Below are 7,505 nucleotides of genomic sequence, written 5' to 3' on the forward strand. Positions count from 1 at the left end.
CAGTAAATCAAGGGGTTTATTCCAAAAAGTTCTTACATGCACAGCACAAAAATAAAACAGCACACAGCACTAGGCTTTCAGGCTATCAGCTGGTGTGTGGTGACATCACAGAGTTATCTCCAACCAATGCATTTCCCTGTATCAAGCATCAACTGGGAAAGGAGTCTCCTTTCTTGTTACACTTGTTGGCTCCTGTTTGCACTTTTAATATTTACCATGTTTTTCAGACTTTTAAATGATGAAGATTAGTGTTCTGGACTCAGTGTTTCTCCACGCCACTCCTCTCAGGTCCTATTTTCTGTATTTTCCTCAGTCTCAAAACGACTGTGTGAATTACTAACATTAAAAATGACAACAAATATAGAAAACCTGACCTGGGTTTGCATCTTGAGAAGGAGAGTTGGGAAACACTGCCCTATGTAATGTGAATTGTAATCTGTGTTTTTAAGAATAGTAAAGCCAAAATTTGAAGATGCCCACAAATTGTGCCTTAACTTTCTTATTTCCCTCATGATCCCATGTCTCAAATGTGTGTCTTTCCCTACATCTAGTTTGCTAAAGTCCCAAAACACACCATGTGTCAACATGTGCTAGCTCCCATCACGGGGTATAAATGGACATGTTTTGGGGGTGCATCCCCTACCTCTAACCTACTTTAGATATGAGGAAGGGGTTGCACCCCCGAAACGTGTCCTTTGATACCCCATGATGGGAGATGGCACATGTTGCCACACTGTGTGTTTTTGGGGTTTCTAAAATAACATGTTTGGAACTACACACATTTTTGGCAGGGGATCATAAGGGACATTTAATAGTTCGGCCTCTACGTGTACGCGGCTTCAAGTTTTGGCTTCGAGAGGGATAAGATCACCCCATCTGAGGAGAGCAACATCCACACAGTCTTGGGATACTAATGTCTCATTTGTGACCTTCAGTTCACTACCAAAATTGAACTTTGGAAGTTCGTGACTTGGGGATGTGTATCTTATGTTTTCAAACATGCCTGTTTAGCCAAAAAAAAAGGCAAAATAATGGCAAACATACATGTTATACACCAAGATGTTGGTTTGTTTTAAAACCTCAAAACGCACATGTGAATGCGCTTTGAGTAAAATGTTTTTTACTAAACAATGTGTGGCTTTTTATTTCAATGCTCAATACCAGCGTATTTGTTAAGTTGTTGTAGTTACAGTGACAATGTGCTCTTAAATGTGGCCTCCAAAAAATGAAAGGTGTTGAAAAAGGCATAATGTTTTTGAAATTCATGCATTTGATCCATTAAGAACTAAAACATTGTGTGTGTGTAGCAGACCCACAGCACACCATAATAGTTAGCTGATGAAAAGATTGTCACCTCATGTAGCAAATAAGGTACGTTTGAACTATTGTAGCAAGTGGCCAAAATAAAGGGCCATTTGAGGACATATTATACAGATAAGAAACACAGACAACAGTAGTTCAAATGAAATATGAGTGTATGATCAAATAAAAATATTATTCAGGATCAGCTCCAAAAATTATAATAAAATGCCATAAAAACTAACCGCTATAACTTTTGCGCAAACCAATCAATAAACGCTTATTGCAATTTTTTTTACCAAAAATATGTAGAAAAATATGTATTGGCCTAAACTGAGGAAAAAATTGTTTTTTACATATTTTTGGGGGATATTTATTATAGCAAAAAGTAAAATATAATGCTTTTTTTCAAAATTGTCTCTCTATTTTTGTTTTATAGCGCAAACAATAAAAAACGCAGAGGTAATCAAATACCACCAAAAGAAAGCTCTATTTGTGGGGAAAAAATGGACGTCAATTTTGTCTAGGAGCCACGTCGCACAACCGCACAATTCTCAGTTAAAACAATGCAGTGCCTAATCGCAAAATGTGCTCTGGTCTTTGGCCAGCAAAAAGGTCCAGGGCTTAAGTGGTTAAGGTGTCACTCTGGAGCCGCTTGTATAACTCTGTCTGCATAATGACTCCTCCATCAGAGTTGGGGCCGTTCTTCCCAACATCAAGAAACAAGAACTATGTGGCAGACACTACAGCTAGCAGGACTATGCTTCAAAAGCCCTTATAATTGAAATACTATGAGCCAGAGTTGGGTGGTAGGACAATCTGGACATGTTTTCCATCAATAGTATCACCACAGTTGGGAAAATCCCACTGATGATGGAAATGGGCTGCAACGTCCTGCCATTGCTGTGGGTTGGAAAGAAACTGTGGATTACAAAAAAGGAAAAATAAATTACTACTTCTGCACATAATATTGCAAGCAGATTTGACACAAACATGCTTGGCCAATATAAGTATAAAACTTTAATGAGTATTTAAAGACAAAAGTGTAAGGTCAACTTATCTGATTCCTCGCCCCCTCTGGTGGCCCATTCTAAAAATGTTATGGCTGGGGGGAGGTAATGAGCAGATTTTTTGGACAGGTAACCCTCTCCACTTCCATGAGAGCTGTTTGCATAAACAATGTGTGACACTTTGACCAGCCCCTCCTTACACTATTGACAGCTCAGTGGACAGGTAAGAAGTGTCAAAATCCAAAAATATGGATACACACTGTCCAAATTGCAGCACATTTTGACATTCATAAATAACCTATCAAGATAATAGGAAACAAAAACTTTCTATGTTACAATTTGAAGGCAATCAGGCAGGCCCTTGCCCTACATGCTTTGGTGAATTCTTCCAGAAATATGACCACAAAAGAGGGATAGTGTGTATGGGTTTTGCAAAGTCAGCAGATAGATTATTTGTATCTGTTAACTTAGCATTTGGGGGGGGGGGGGGGTTACAAATGAGTTTGGGCCCCAAAACATGGCATTTTGCACTCTACAATAATTGGAGGACAACAATAACATTTGGACACATTTTAGGGGGTGTTTAGAGTAAGCACAAAAATTCAGCTGACAAAAAAACATTGTTAAGTTACTAGGCTAGGTGTGTATGGACCCAGGATAGCATGCTGGGGAGGTTAGGGAATGAAAATATGCATGTAGGCCAAAAAAGGAGCAGGAAAAGCTTACAGAGTGCATGAGGACAAAGAGGACATTCACAGTATATTACAATAATGTTAATTATGGAATCAACACATTAATACAATACATTAGTAAACATTAAATACATAGAATGTTATGTTAACCAGTTGCCGACCGCCGCACGCCGATGTACGTCGGTACAATGGCACGGGCAGGCATAAGGACATACATGTACGTCCCTTGCCTCCCGCGGGTCGGGGGCCCGATCGGGCCCCCGCCCGGTGCCTGCGGCGGTCGGTATTCGTACGGGAGCGATCCCGGACGAGGGGACGGCCATTCATTCATGGCCACCCCCTCGCGATCGCTCCCGACGAATAGAAATCCCCGGTGACATCACTTCCTCTCCTGTAATGTAAACACAGGAGAGGAAGTGATGTATTCTCTCCTCCGTGTCGGTATTTTTCGTTCCGACACGGAGGAGAGCGGATCAGTAAGTTGCACCAACACTCTACACACACAGTAGAACATGCCAGGCACACTCACACCCCCCCTTTACCCCCCGATCACCCCCCCAATTACCCCTGCCCCCCAGTCACAGTGACACCAATGTCATTTTTTTTTTTTTTTTTTTTTTTTTTTGCATTGGTGTCATTTGTGACTGTAATAACTGTTAGGGCAGTTAGAGTTAGCCCCCTTTAGTTCTAATGTACCCCCCTAACCCCCCCAATAAAGGTTTAACCCCGTGATCACCCCCCGTCGCCAGTGTCACTAAGGCTGGGTTCACATTGCAGCGGTTTATGAGAACGAATGTGATTCGCACCGCACTGCAGTGCAAATCACATCCGATCTCTGTGCGATTCGAGTTCAGCCATTCGCCGCACCCGCCGCACCCGCCACACCCGCCGCACCCGCCGCAAATTCGCACGGGACCCTTTTTTTGGCCCGCAGCAGAATCGGATCGCATGGGTGTTCACACCATGCGATCCGAGTTTGCAGATCGCACTGCGATATGCGAACTGATCTGGGGGTGTCAGTAACATTTCACTGACACTCCCAGCAGTTCGCATAGGGCAGTGTGAACTGCCGCCGGGAGGCATGCGATGCGGGAACCCGCCGCGGATTCGCGGCGTTTCCGCATCGCTCCAGTGTGAACCCAGCCTAATAAGCGATCATTTTTCTGATCGCCGTATTAGTGTCACAGGTGACGCTAGTTAGGCAGGTAGGTATTTAGGTTCGCCGCAGCTTTTTATAGCGCCAGGGACCCCCATATACTACCGCATAAAGCCCCCTGATTGCCCCCTAGTTAACCCTTTCACCAGTGATCACCATATAACTGTTACAGGTGACGCTGGTTGGTTAGTTATTTTTTTATAGTTTCAGGGCACCCGCCATTTATTACCTAATAAAGGTTTAACCCCCTGATCACCCGGCGGGTGTCATTTGTGACTAATAACTGTTAGGGCAGTTAGGGTTAGCCCCCTTTAGTTCTAAGGTACCCCCCTAACCCCCCCAATAAAGGTTTAACCCCGTGATCACCCCCCGTCGCCAGTGTCACTAAGGCTGGGTTCACATTGCAGCGGTTTATGAGAACGGATGTGATTCGCACCGCACTGCAGTGCAAATCACATCCGATCTCTGTGCGATTCGAGTTCAGCCATTCGCCGCACCCGCCGCAAATTCGCACGGGACCCTTTTTTTGGCCCGCAGCAGAATCGGATCGCATAGGTGTTCACACCATGCGATCCGAGTTTGCAGATCGCACTGCGATATGCGAACTGATCTGGGGGTGTCAGTAACATTTCACTGACACTCCCAGCAGTTCGCATAGGGCAGTGTGAACTGCCGCCGGGAGGCATTCGATGCGGGAACCCGCCGCGCATTCGTGGCGTTCCCGCATCGCTCCAGTGTGAACCCAGCCTAATAAGCGATCGTTTTTCTGATCGCTGTATTAGTGTCACAGGTGACGCTAGTTAGGCAGGTAGGTATTTAGGTTCGCTGCAGCTTTTTATAGCGCCAGGGACCCCCATATACTACCGCATAAAGCCCCCTAATTGCCCCCTAGTTAACCCTTTCACCAGTGATCACCATATAACTGTTACAGGTGACGCTGGTTGGTTAGTTATTTTTTTATAGTTTCAGGGCACCCGCCATTTATTACCTAGTCTCACTAGTGTACCCCTAAATTTAGGGGTGTCTACTTTCCAAAATGGGGTCATTTGGGGGGGGTTTGTGCCATCTTGGCATTTTATGGCCTTCAAAACTGTAATAGGTAGTGAGAAGTGAACTCAAAAATTTACGCCCTTAGAAAGCCTGAAGGCGGTGCTTGGTTTTCGGGGCCCCGTACGCGGCTAGGCTCCCAAAAAGTCCCACATATGTGGTATCCCCGTACTCAGGAGAAGCAGCAGAATTTATTTTGGGGTGTCATTTCACATATGCCCATGGCATGCATGAGCAATATATCATTTAGTGACAACTTTGTTAAAAAAAAAAAAAAAAAAAAAAAGTTTGTAATTTTCCCGCAACTTGTGGCAAAATATAAAATATTCCATGAACTCAACATGCCTCTCAGCAAATAGCTTGGGGTGTCTACTTTCTAAAATGGGGTCATTTGTGGGGGTTTTGTGCCATCTTGGCATTTTATGGCCTTCAAAACTGTAATAGGTAGTGAGAAGTGAACTCAAAAATTTACGCCCTTAGAAAGCCTGAAGGCGGTGCTTGGTTTTCGGGGCCCCGTACGCGGCTAGGCTCCCAAAAAGTCCCACATATGTGGTATCCCCATACTCAGGAGAAGCAGCAGAATTTATTTTGGGGTGTCATTTCACATACGCCCATAGCATGTGTGAGCAATATATCATTTAGTGACAACTTTGTGTAAAAAAAAAAAAAAATTTTTTTTTTTGTCATTATTCAATCGCTTGAGGCAAAAAAATAAAATATTCAATGGGCTCAACATGCCTCTTATCAATTTCCTTAGGGGGTCTACTTTCCAAAATGGGGTCATTTGGGGGGGTTTTGTACTGCCCTGCCATTTTAGCACCTCAAGAAATGAGATAGGCAGTCGTAAACTAAAAGCTGCGTAAATTCCAGAAAACGTACCTTAGTTTGTAGATGTGACAACTTTTGCGCAAACCAATAAATATACAATTATTGACTTTTTTTTTACCAAAGACATGTGGCTGAATACATTTTGGCCTAAATGTATGACTAAAATTGAGTTTATTGGATTTTTCTAATAACAAAAAGTAGAAAATATCATTTTTTTTCAAAATTTGCGGTCTTTTTACGTTTATATCGCAAAAAATAAAAATCGCAGAGGCAATCAAATACCATCAAAAGAAAGCTCTATTTGTGGGAAGAAAAGGACGCAAATTTTGTTTGGGTACAACATTGCATGACCGCGCAATTACCAGTTAAAGCAGCGCAGTGCCAAAGTGTAAAAAGACCTCTGGTCATTTACCAGCAAAATGGTCCGGTCTGAAAGTGGTTAAAGAAAAAAAATTACCCGAATATAGTCCTTAGTCCTGAATAATGGCTGAGCAGGTCTCTGGAATAATGAATCCCAAAGCCTGGGAGAAATCTCAGACTTATCTCCCTTGACAAGTACCGCAAGGTGGCTGTGAGCCTTTGCTCAGGAGTAATAGCTAGCCTCATGCATGTGTCCTGCTTCTTAATATAGGGGGTTAACAATGCCAAGAGTTGGTAAAAGCAGGGGTCCGATAATCATCCAGATTATTCTCCTGGAGCTCCTGCAGCAAAGTCATATGACATAATTGGTCACAATTAAGCAACCAATTTTTGGTCCAAGAAATCCTCCTCCTGTTCCTGGACTGGACTTGGGTCAAAGCAATAACTCAAAGGCCAATAATGGCACGTTCTCTCCCCCGATTCTGCAACATGGCTGGTTGACGAACGGCCATTCAGAAACTAACTTAAAAGCGTGAATCAACACTCAGCAAAATTCTACTAACACAAAATTAGCAGAAGGAGCCCAAAGGGTGGTGTCTGACAATTGAACTTCCTCTTTATCAGCTCGTACCGTTTGTATGCAAGACAAGTTCCTGGCACATGCCCTTCAGACAAAAGTCTGACGATTTGTCTGCTGAAAATCCGATCGTGTGTACGAGGCTCTAGACTTGTTAGCTGACACTCTGATATTGCAAGCAGATGTCAAGGTCAGTTCACAACTCTCTTGCAGGAAACTGAGCTACTGAAAATGCATTGGGGACATTGGGGTTCATTTACTAAAACTGGAGAGTGCAAGATCTGGTGCAGCTTTGTATAGAAATCAATCAGCTCCCAGATTTATTTATTTTTGTCAAAGTTTAATTGAACAAGCTGAAGTTAGAAGCTGATTGGCTACCATGCACAACTGCACCAGATTTTATACTCTCTAGTTTAAGTAAATAAACCCCACTGTGACCAGTTCACAGGAAACCAGGGAGAATACATCTTGCAATACACAAGGTACACACAGGGGTGCATTCTCTGCCTACCACATCTTGCTGGAGGTTCTGGGAG

This window comes from Lithobates pipiens, unplaced genomic scaffold (genome assembly GCF_037356315.1).
Source record: "Lithobates pipiens isolate NorthernLeopardFrog02 unplaced genomic scaffold, aLitPip1_a1.2 Scaffold_23, whole genome shotgun sequence".
Taxonomy (NCBI): domain Eukaryota; kingdom Metazoa; phylum Chordata; class Amphibia; order Anura; family Ranidae; genus Lithobates; species Lithobates pipiens.